This window comes from Urocitellus parryii, chromosome 4, assembly GCF_045843805.1.
Source record: "Urocitellus parryii isolate mUroPar1 chromosome 4, mUroPar1.hap1, whole genome shotgun sequence".
In the NCBI taxonomy this organism is placed as follows: Eukaryota; Metazoa; Chordata; class Mammalia; order Rodentia; family Sciuridae; genus Urocitellus; species Urocitellus parryii.
This window is the reverse complement of record NC_135534.1, coordinates 121,468,482-121,481,170: the sequence shown is the minus strand read 5'-3', so window position 1 is coordinate 121,481,170 and position 12,689 is coordinate 121,468,482. Positions and strand designations below refer to the sequence as shown.

The 12,689-nt window shown below is 36.4% G+C and overlaps 1 pseudogene; it reads left to right on the top strand.

Annotated features, from left to right (window-relative positions):
• The first annotated feature begins 10,172 nt into the window (after positions 1 to 10,172).
• LOC113187055 (holocytochrome c-type synthase pseudogene) lies at positions 10,173 to 10,987 on the top strand (annotated as a pseudogene).
• The last annotated feature ends 1,702 nt before the right edge of the window (positions 10,988 to 12,689 follow it).

Sequence of the window (12,689 nt, the reverse complement as noted above, 5' to 3'; positions counted from 1 at the left end):
CTTGGAAAATACTCAGAAAAAAATATCAAGATTAATATTAAAAGCAAGAGAAAATCTGAATAAGAACTTACTCTTGAAATAATTGAATCTACGCATGCATACTTTTCCAGACAAAATAAATACCAGATTTCTATGGTTTTATTAATGAAATCTATTAAAGTTTTAAGAAGCAAAGGTGCACCTACACAAATTTTACTTTTCAAATTATTTACAAGAACCACTAATTTTAATTCTAAAAAGTAACACATATCTGTCATGAATATAAACACAACAAAACAATTATTTAGAATAGCCAAACACATGGAAAAATCCATATGTCAATCAACGTATAATGTTTGGATATATGATAATATATTTACTAAGGCAATTCTACACAACAGCAAAAATGAACAAATTATTTGAGCATCAATAATGGGTTGAATCTTGGGATCACTCAACACTTAGCCCCCACTATTCCAACTGAACATGGGGTGTCTGTGCCCTCTATTTAAGGAGTTTTCTAAGGTCAACTGCTAATACACTGATATAAAGAAAGTCTAATGTTCTGTGCTTTAAAATGACAATATTTTGTTAATATTGATCTGAAATTATTTGTGGAGAATTTCTTATGTTTATTAGGGTTTATTACTTATGGAAACTAAGTCAAAGTCTTTCAAATTATTGTTGTATAGCTCTGGATAAATAAAGAGCTGCTATTTTAGGATATTACCATATAGTTAACAACCAAAATTTGTGTATAGAGATATGTTTCCAAAGGAAAACTAATTATGTTTGTCCAAGGTTTAAGTTTTATGTAAAACATTGTAAAATGAACTATGTAGATTTAATACAGCCATGGTAACCAATAAAGTCTCTTTTTATAGGTTCTATCTGACATAAAATTGTTATACTGCTATTGAAGAAAACCTGCCTTATATTGTTTGCTTTAACTAAATAAGTGTTGCATGGTCATATAAATGAGATGCATTCATACATCAGGTAATAAGTCTATTTCTGATACCTCACCTGAGGAAAGTAAGTGTCTGCCTCTTACCTCATTTCATGTTAGGATGTCTCTGAAGTAGGCCAGAATTAAACTTATTTAAAGTTATATTCAAAAGATACATTTTTGCTGTAAAGATTAGTGTGATCTAAAAATAAGCAAGGGATATAATACAAAACTAAGAAAAAGTCTGAGTGAATTGTAAAAGTTATTTAAGTTTTAAGAGAGTTTTGAAAGAAAACAAAGTTTGTATAGGATTTCCTATGTGATGAGTTGATAAATCAGTGAGTCTTTGTAGAGGCTAAATAGATACCAAATATTCCTTAGTGAAATTATCGATACTATGTTTCTTGGCTTGGAACTATTAAACAAAATAAATCCTTGTAAAACTTTACAACTCTTGTTGTTAGTATTTTGCAAAACTACTTCTAACAGAAAAATCTAAGTCAATTTAGGACAATAAACTATAGATAGGATATAATGCTGACTTTCAGTCTTAATATGGACCCAACAGACTTTGGTCTAACTATAACTATATAATTATATACATTAAAGTTAAATCCCAGTACTCCTACTTCAAGAATGGTGAAACCAAAATTGGGAGACCAAAGTCTGTTGTAACGAAATAATAAAGAAGAGGAGACAGAGACAAGGTTCAGGGACAGGGAAGGTGACAGAGTGGCTGAGAGACCAAGTTGCCAAGCTTCATTTATATCAACAGGTTACATTAGGTCATTAGTACTATAACTACATTATTGTTTAGAGTATCAGTAAGGTTGCTTATTCTGTAAATACATTTTATAGTTACAATATGTAATGTTAGAAGCTTCTAACTGGTCAGGGAGGAGAAAAACACTGGTCACATGACATGACGGCCTCCTACACCTTTATTCCCAGGAGTTATGTGCCTAAGATCAAAGTTGAAGCTGATAAGACTCTAGCATGGAAGGTATTGCCATAGCACCAGGCATCCTATGCCTTTGCACAGAAACTTTCCCAGGCACCAAGCATGCCACAGCCATGAAGTCATCAGAGACCCCAATCCCAAACACAGAAACCCCACAGTGAAACCAAGATTTGTAGACCAAAGTTAAAGAAGTAAAAGGGCTAAGAAAAAGCAGCCAATATTTTGGCCCTTGCCCTCTAAGGTCATCCAGAACTAGGGAATTATGGGACTTTTGTTAGGGCCCTATGCCTCTGGTGAATCACCCAATCTCCTAATCAAGAAGATTATGAAGACCCTAGAGCACAGGAATCCAACCAGTGCACATTCTGCAAAGAGAGGAGTCACTGGAAAGGGAATAGTCCCTGAAATTTCTGAAGGAAACAACAGGTGGTCAGCAAGACTTTGATCCATTCTGATAGATAGAGGGAAAGCTAAAGGAGCCAAGAGTTTTCTCAGAAGTTCCCAAGAGTGATCCCTGACAAATCTCTGCTGACTCTAAACACTAGACAAGAACAGGGTCAATTTTTTACCAACTTGGTCTTAAACACCTGGCAGGAAAGTATAACCAAAAATAGTCATATGGGGGCATTTCAAAAAGCTAAGACTTTTTAAACATAAGATGTTCACTTGTGTCAGTCTATCCAAGGGTTAAGTAAAACTGGGAAATTATTTTAAAGGGGTTACAATAGATACTACCAGAGTGACAAGTTTGTTCTAAGTCAATTTGAGATCTACAAATTTTCCCAACCTCCAACATAGGTAAACTCAATCTGTTTTTTGCTGGTATGATTATTTAGCTTTGATATTTATCCCCTGGATTGGTCTAAAAGATGTAATGTGGCATATGAAAGCCCTAACTGACTTTACCAAAAAATCATAAGTGACCCAGCTAAAGAGATTCTTTTGCTAACACAGAGGCAGGCCCACTGAGAAAACTATTTTACAGAAATCAGATGATATTCCACAGCTCAACAGGAAACCTGTGCCATTATACAAATTAAAATTGTGCAATTCTGCTGATGTTTCTACAGTCTTAAATGGCCTCCACTCACAAATAAATGACTGCCATGACCTTCTGAGTAACAACAAATATCTCAAATAGGGATGAAAGAAGATTAAGAAAAACATAGAAATAAAGAAAAACAGATATTTTTAAGCAAAGCTGGAGCCATGTGGGACATTGCCCTATAGTGGAGGAACAGTGATTCAGAAATAGCTCACCATGTTTATTTTTATTGGTTCTCATAATCAGGAAATTTAGCTAAAGAAGCTTTGTAAATTGTTCAAGGCTTTTTTTGTTATCAAGAGGTTTCTTTGTGCACTGAAGAGTTAACAGAGCTAGAAAATTTTTGTAGCTATCTTGCTGTGATAGTGTTAAGAACATCCTGTGACTATCCCACTGTACCCAGAAAACCCTTTGTACTAGAATGCCTGATAACTATTGGCACCAGAGCTGAATATCAAGACTGTAAACATCCTTGCCTTCTGGCAAGGAATGTTTCCCAGGCTTGGCTTTTGCCTACACTGTAGGATCAGCCCAAAACCAGGATCATTTGCTCTCCACAAATGACATGTCAGACCACACATCTAACTTTATGGTGTTCATAGGCTGGCTGGTAACACTGATGTGTGTGTGAGTGTGTGTGTGTGTGTGTGTGTGTGTGTGTGTGTACTAGTGGTTTGCAGAAAATGACACTTTTTTTCTTGTTTATTATTGTACTAGCATGATTCTTACCTTATGTACAATTTGTTCAGTTATTTGCCAACTGCTACCATAGACTTCTGTACTGCCCTGAGGCTTAAGATGCCTGCAGGGTCCATTAAGTTCAATAAGGACATAGAGATATTATCTACTTTGGAAGTACTGTCTGACTTTTATAAGAGTCCATTAAATAGGACCCTATAGGAGGACCCGACTGCTATTCTCTTAACACCCCTTTTCAGCCTGTAGAATTTATAGTTGTCATCGCTCAAATTCCCTAAAAGCAGTTAGGATTACCTCTTCAGAGGGCAATGAAATCAGGATGGAGAGATAAAGGCTGTGCAGATAAGGAAATGGGCCCTTAGGTAACTTCCTGAATAATAGAGCACAAACAGCACCTGCAGATACTTACTGAGAAACTTACAAAAATGCTATTTTTAAATCAGGACCTATGTGACTGGAATCCATGTTTCTCCAAAGAAGGAAAAATGTCTGATCCATGTTTTAATTGGACTAAAGACTGGATAAAGGCTACATGAATTACATCACAGGCACTGAGCACCTTACCTAGGTCAGGCATGGGGCTTACTTGCCTAAACTTATAGATCTATATAAACCCCTAGACAATAGTCACTTTTTAATATCTCTCTCTTGAGATCCCTCCATCTTCAGAAGATTTACCTTCTATTACTCTAATAACTTCTGTTACTTTGCCTTCACCCTTATGTTTGTGGATTTTGTTCTCCAAATTCATGAGACAAAGAAGCCACCCATGATCTATGCTACACTTTCAAATGAACCAGAAAAAAAGAATTCTTTGTCCAGTTCGACTCAATAAATGCATTACTTTCAAGTTCACTGAGAAGTTTCTTCCTCATGGTTAAATTTAGCTCCATTTGTCATTTGTCTGTTGTGTATCAGTTACTATGCAAGAAAATGAAAATACAGTGGCAAATAAGATCTTGAACAATTCCTCAAAAAGATGGTGTTTAGCTAAAGAAAAAAGATGTATACTTTTTTATTTATATATGACAGCAGAATGCATTACAATTCTTACTACACATATAGAGCACAATTTTTCATATCTCTGGTTGTATACAAAGTATATTCACACCAATTCATGTCTTCATACATGTACTTTGGATAATAATGACCATCACATCCCACCATTATTTTGAATTCCCTGTTATTTCTCTTACCTTCAAAGTTCTCTGCCCTAAGTTCCTCTATTCCTCCGATGCTCCCCCTTCCTATTCCACTATGAATCAGCCTCTTTATATCAGAGAAAACATTTGGCATTTGTTTTTTTGGGGACTGGCTAACTTCACTTAGCATTATCTTCTCTAACTACATCCATTTACCTGCAAATGCCATGATTTTATTCTCTTTTATTGCTGAGTAATATTCCATTGTGCATATATGCCACACTTTGGGTTTTTTTTTTTTTTACTCATTTACCTATTGAAGGGCATCTAGTTTTGTTCCACAGTTTAGCTATTGTGAATTGTGCTGCTATAAATATTGATGTGGCTGTATCCCTGTAGTATGCTGATTTTAGGTCCTTTGGGTATAGACCAAAGAGAGGAATAGCTGGTCAAATTGTGGTTCCATTCCCAATTTTCCAAGAAATCTCCATACTGCTTTTCATATTGGCTGCAACAACTTGCAGTAATACCAGCAGTGTATGAGTGTAACTTTTCCCCACATCCTCCCCAACACTTATTGTTTGTTTGTTTTTTTAAAGAGAGAGTGAGAGAGGAGAGAGGAGAGAGAGAGAGAATTTTTAATATTTATTTTTTAGTTCTCGGCAGACACAACATCTTTGTTGGTATGTGGTGCTGAGGATCGAACCCGGGCCACACGCATGCCAGGCGAGCGCGCTACCGCTTGAGCCACATCCCCAGCCCACTTATTGTTTTTTGTATTCATCATATCTGCCATTCGGACTGGAGTGAGAAGAAATCTTAGAGTGGTTTTGATTTGAATTTCTCTAATTGCTAGTGATGATGAACATTTTTTATATATTTGTTGATTGATTGATTGTATATCACCTTCTGAGAAGTGTCTGTTCATGTCCTTGGTCCATTTTATTGTTTGGGTTTTTTTGGTGTTTAACTTTTTGAGATCTTTATATACCCTAGAGATTAGTGCTCCCAAGATGTAGGTTCTCTATTCACCTCACAGATTGTTTCTTTTGAGAAGAAACTTTTTATTTGAGTCCATCCCATTTATTGATTCTTGATTTTAATTCTTGCACCAAAGGAGTCTTATTAAGAAAGTTGGGGCCTAATCTCACATGATGGAGATTCATCTAAAAGACACAGGGTCTCTGGATGTATTCCTAAGTCCTGGATCCATTTGGAGTTGAGTTTTGTGCATGGTGAGAGATAGGGGTTTAATTTCATTTTGTTGCATATGGATTTTCATTTTTCTTAGTACCATTTGTTGAAGAGACTATCTTTTCTCCAATGTATGTTTTTGGCGCCTCTGTCTAATATAAGAAATTGGAATTTTGTGGGATAGTCTCTGAGTCCTCTATTCTGTATATTGGCCTACCAGTCTGTTTTGGTGCCAATACCATGCTGTTTTTGTTATTATTGCTCTGTAGTATAGTTTAAGGTCTGGTATGGTGATGCCACCTGCTTCACTCTTCCTGCTAAGGATTGCTTTAGCTATTCTGGGTCTCTTATTTTTCCAGATGAATTTCATGATTGCTTTTTCTATTTCTATGAGGAATATCATTGGGATTTTGATTGGAATTGCATTAAATCTGTATAGTGCTTTTGGAAGTATAGTCATTTTGATTAAATTAATTCTGCCTATCCAAGAGCAAGGTAGATCTTTCCATCTTCTAAGGTCTTCTTTGACTTCTTTCTTTAGGGTTCAGTAATTTTCATTATATAGCCTTTCACCTCTTTTGTTCTGGTTGTAGCTAAGGAACAGCCCAGCTCCCTCCACCTCACCGGACACCCAGGGCGGGAAAACACATGGTCTCCATCTTGGAAAATCTATCTTGTCAAGTTTTGGTGGGTGTGGCTGACAGCACTGGATGGGTGTCTGAACAGGTGTGTGGTTCCCAGCCCCCTTTCTCCCTACCTGTGATAACTCAAAACCTTTCTCACCAGCTTTCAGTGGGTGTGGCAATCAGAGGGAATATGACTGACCAGGTTGCCAGTTTCCAACTCCCCCTCTCCCCAGCTGTGATGACATGGTGACTACCCAACACAGAGATAGCACTCAGTTAATCAGGAGTGTGGGGCGGCCAGGGCACCACCTGCCCAGAGTGAACCCAGGCTGTGGACAAGAGATCCATCAATTGGGGCCTGGTGGGCCAGAGAGGGGAAGTGGATAGAGACAGGGAGCAACCCAAAGAGACCAGGATTGGAGAGGCACCCGGCAGGTAAGGGAGAGCCACCTCACAAAGATTGCTTCCACCACCCTGAGGGCAGAGACTTAACCTGGAATACACAATGCCACCTACTGGAAGAGAAGAAAACAGAATTCTAAGAGTGCATTTTTCTTTCTTTCTTTCTTTCTTTTTCATTTTTTCTTTTTCTTCTTTTTTTCCTTTCTTTTTCTTTTCATTCATTTCTCTCTATCTCTTTTTCCCCTTTTTTCTTCTTTTCTTTTTATTTTTCTTCCTCCTTCCCTTCCTCTCTCAACCTCCCAAGTGTTACTAGTTCTACTACATGTAATTTACTAAATGCAAATAGGTGTTTGTTTCTATGCTTCTTATTGTCCTCCCATGTACTTGTCTACCCTAAAATACCTCCTGTCTATTCTCCTGCTAATAACCTCCTTCATTAGAGTTCTCCTCCAAAGTTGCTAAGATATATTAACCCCATACCCTCACATATTTCCCCCATAACATAATGTCCTATGCCCAACCCTCACTTCTCTATATGCCACCAGAAACTGTATGCCTTTTATGAAATAATGACTATATTTTAAATAATAATTGAATCCAATATTTCTAGACATAGTGACTGACTACAAATGTATTAATAACAAAAACTTGCTCATAGATGATGTATTATTGATATTAGGAACTGTTAACATTGTCCTTCCCCACAAAAGAGAGATCTCAGAACTATATAAGAGCAATATAAATCTATAGGGAAAAACAATGACACAATAGTCTCACAGAACTGGAAAGAAATGTGAGCAACATGAAAAGACAAGGAAAGAAAGGACCACAAACAATGTAAGACAATACATCATTAGAAGAAGTAACATTACAGCAGAAAGAATGTCAGATAAAGATTTCAGGATATACATGGTCCAGATGTTCTGGAGTATCAAGGAAGACATTATACAACAAATACAGACAATGAAAGATCACTTTGACAATGAATTACATAAACAAATCCAAGAAGAAAAAGATCACCTCTACAGGGAGATAGAGATTATACAAAAAAAAAAAAAACAAACAAACAGAAATCCTAGAACTAAAAGAAATGATAAACCAAATAAAAAACTCAAATGAGAGTGTCACCAGCAGAGAAGAACACTTAGAAGATAGGACATCAGACAACAAAGACAAAATATATCATCTTGAAAAGAACGTAGACAGCACAGTGAGACTCATAAGAAACCATGAGCAGAATATCCAAGAAATATAGGATAACATAAAGAGGCCAAACTTAAGAATTATTGGGATAGATGAAGGTACAGAGATATCCAAACCAAACGAATGAACAATCTGTTCAATGAAATAATATCAGAAAACTTTCCAGACATGAAGAATAAAATGGAAATCCAAATCTAGAAGCAGAATGTGCAATATCACAAAAGATCCGCACCAAGACACATTATAATGAAAATGCCCAACATACAGAGCAAGGAGAGAATTTTAAAAGCCACAAGAGAAAGGAAGCAGATTACATATAGGGGCAAATCAATTAGGTTAATGGCTGATCTTTCAACAAGACCCTGAAAGATAGAAGATCCTGGAACAACATACTTCAAATGCTGAAAGATAATGGGTTCCAACTTCAGGTTTGAAGATGAAATAAAAACCTTCCATGATAAACAAAAGTTAAAAGAAATTGTAGCTAGAAAACCAGCACTTCAAAACATCCTTGGAAAAACATTTCATGAAGGGGAAATGAAAAATAACAATGAAAACCACAGTGGGAGGTAGTACAGTGAAGAAAAACTAATCAAAGGGGAAAAACAAATCAACTTAAATAACAAAAATAAACAAATATGGCTGGAAATACAAACCATTATCTCAATAGTAACCCTAAATGTTAATGGCTTAAAACACCAATCAAAAGACATAGGCTAGTAGACTGGATTTTTAAAAAAGATCCAACAATATGCTGCCTACAGGAGACTTATCTGATAGGAAGGGACATACACAGAATGAAGGTGAAAGGTTGGGAAAAATCATAACACTCACATGGACCTCAGAAGCAAGCAGTGGTGTCCATACTCATATCAAATAAAGTAGACTTCAAGCCAAAGTTAATCAAAAGGAATAAAGAAGGACATTACATACTACTCAAGGGAACCATACACCAACAAGACATAGCAATCATTTACATATATGCCCCAAACAATGGTGCATCTATGTTCATCCAACAAACTGCTCTCAAGTTCAAGAGTCAAATAGATCACAACACAATAATCATAGGTGATTTTAACACACCTCGCTCACCACTGGACAAATCTTCCAAACAAAAGTCAAATAAAGAAATTATAGAACTCAATAACACAATCAATAACTTAGACTTAATGACATATATAGGATATTTCATCCTTCAATGAGCGAATACACTTTCTTCTCAGCAGCACATGGATTCTTTTTCAAAAATAGACCATATATTATGCCACAAGGCAACTAGTAGCAAATACAAAGGAGTAGAATTACTACCTTGCATTTTATCTGATTATAATAGAATGAAATTGGAAGTCAATGATAAAATAAGGAAGAAAAATCCTTACATCACATGGAGACTGAACAATTTGCTACTGAATGAACAATGGGTTACAGAAGACATCAAGGAGGAAATTAAAAAATTCTTAGAGGTAAATGAGAACACAGACACAACATATCAAAATCTCTGGGACACTATAAAAGCAGTACTAAGAGGAAAATTCATTGCATGGAGTTCATTCCTTAAAAGAAGAAAAAGCCAACAAATAAATGACCTCACATTATATCTCAAAGCCCTAGAAAAAGAAGAACAAATCAGCAGCAAAAGCAGTAGAAGGCAAGAAATAATTAAAATCAGAGCTGAAATCAATGAAATTGAAACAAAAGAAACAATTCAAAAAATAACAAAACTAAAAGTTGGTTCTTTGAAAAAATAAATAAGCAGCTGTGACCACTGTGACAGTGGTGACCCAGTGAGAAGAAGGTGGGGACGATAGCAGGTTGTGGTCCTCAGGGTTTGGGTTGGAGGTTAGATGCAGGGGCAACAGCTGGGGGAGGAATCAGGTGTGGAAGATAATGCTGGCTACAGCCAGTGAGTCCTGGGTACCATGCCCTGGAGGTATACATTTAAAATTGTTTGGAGTCAACACTGATTCCATCCATGGGTTTGTCAGCCTCTACTCCTGCTGTTCCAGTTCAGACTTCAAGTGCTTCAGATCATCAGACAGCATCACTGCCTCAGGATGCCCAATGCATGAAGGAAAAATGAAAAGCTGTCCAATGAATGCAGAACCCTCTAGTCCAACCTGTGAAAGCAAAACACTCTGTGCCTGCCCTCCAAGATCGTGCCTATGAGTATGTGGAGTGTCCTGTTACAGGCACTGCTGTTAAGGAGAACCTGGATCCTTCAAATCTGATGCCACCACCTATTCAAAAACCAGCTCCAGGTAAGCCCTTTGCATTGTCTACCATCAGAGAGGAGTCATCCATTCCATGGGCAGATTCAGAGAAAAAGTGGGTTTATTCTTCCAAATAGATGTTCTGGAATGCAATGTTAAGGAAAGGGTGGAAGTGGAAGGATGAGGATATTAGTCAGAAAGCTATGTATAATATCATTAAAATTCACAGTCAGAACAATGAACAGGCCTGGAAGGAGACATTGAAGTGGGAAGTTATTCATGCTGTGGAGTGCCCTTGTGGTCAATCCTTGATCCGATTTGGAGGGAAAGCAAAACAATATTCACCAAGAGCAAGAATTCGTTCCTGGATGAGGTATGAGCTGCATTTCGACAGGAACGATTGGATCATCAACCATTGTGGCACGGCACGGAAGTTAGATATGTAATAGATTATTACTATGATAGTGAAGTCAACAAGGACTACAAGTTCACCATCCTGGACTTCTGCCCTGCCTTACATTTGCTTTTAGCAGTGTGGAACAGAATGAAAGTTGCTTGGTGGTGCTCAACATCATAACTACTGTTTTGTTTGTTTGTTTGTTTGTTTGTTTTTGTGATGCAAAGTATAAACTTTTTTTTCTGGGAGATACATTAAACTATTTTCCCCAAACTGAACTGCACTCATGATGTAACGGGAACTTCAAGTGGGTCATACACTTCATTCTCCACTTAGCAAAGGGCCCCTGCTCCATTCAGTTTTGAGCTGCATTTTGCCTTGTGGTTTATAGCAAATAGTTCTAAGTTTTCTTCCCGTTTGGTTTAAGTGGGAATCAGTCCCTCAGTTTTCCCATAAGCTGCAATATTGCCTATGTATTTCATCTAGAAAAGTTTGAAAAAACTCTGAAAAAGAGTTTTTAGAAAGTGAAGAAAGCTGCTTTTTTCTTACCGTTTTCTCAGGAATATTTGAGAGGTAAAACCTGAAAGCCAGTGTACTGCTCATGAACTTTTACCTGGTCAAATCTTTTAATTAAAATCATTTATTATAAATAAGCAATATCTTTTTTAAAAGAGACTATTATTTCTGAAGTCCCTACAATTTAGTAGAGACCCTGAACAAAATGCAAAGCCGTACCCTTGCACTCCAGCAAGACTAAGGCATGTCTTGGCTCCCAAATCTTATTTATATGCATTTTTCAGACTGGGCCTTGTTAAAGAAGTTTCAACTCACCATGAGGTGTTGATGCATATGCTTTGAAACATATATTTTAATTTTTAAAATATTTTCCTGTTGTTCTGATATGTAAATCTGCTCCCCCAAAACAGGTCTCTTCCTTGTCCCTGGAATTTCAAGTTATCCCAACTTTGAGTCCCATTCCTTCCTCCATTGGAAGCCTTCCTCCTAGTTGGCTTAATCCATATTTAAAAGTCTGGCCTAAGTCACATTTCCAGTGATTATATTTAGCTGAGTATTAACATTCAGAGGAAGAGTATTTTTCTCAGATGTAGTTACGGTTTGCATTAATTCTCTGTCTCAATTTTTATGTTTTAAGGAAGCTTTAAGTTCGGTGTTGAAATTCCTTGTATCAGTAACCCCAAAACTGATTGTTCTAATTATAACAGCATGTTACAAATGACTGTTTTTTCAAGTGTTGATAATATTAAATCCTTTAATTTATTCTGAATACTGTTAAATTAGTGGATGGAATTGGCAGTCTGTGAGTGTTTAATTTGGTATGGATTTCTTGGGTGTTTCAGTTCTGTGTGGAGTTTAAAAAATCCAACAAGCTTAAGTTCTACATGTCAAGAATATTTTGTACATTTTAAAATAAAGCTGATATTTAACAGGTTTGGGGGGAAAAGAAGAAAAAAAATAAGATTGACAGACCCTTAGCCATGCTAATGAAGAGAAGAAGAGTGAGAACTCAAATTTCTAGCATATGTGATAAAAAAGGCAATATCACAACAGACACTACAAAAATACAGAAGATAATTAGAAATTATTTTAAAACCTTATACTCTAATAAAATAAAAGATAGTGAAGTCATCGATAAATTCCTAAAGTCATATGACTGCCAAGATAGAGTCAGGAAGATATACACAACTTAAAACAGACAAATATCAAGTGAGGAAATAGAAGAAGCCATAAAAGATTACCAACCCAAAAAAGCACAGGACCGGATGGATATACAGCTGAGTTTTATAAGACCTTTAAAGAAGAACGAATGCCAATACTCTTCAATCTATTTTAGGAAATATAAAAAAAGGGAGTACTTCCAAAT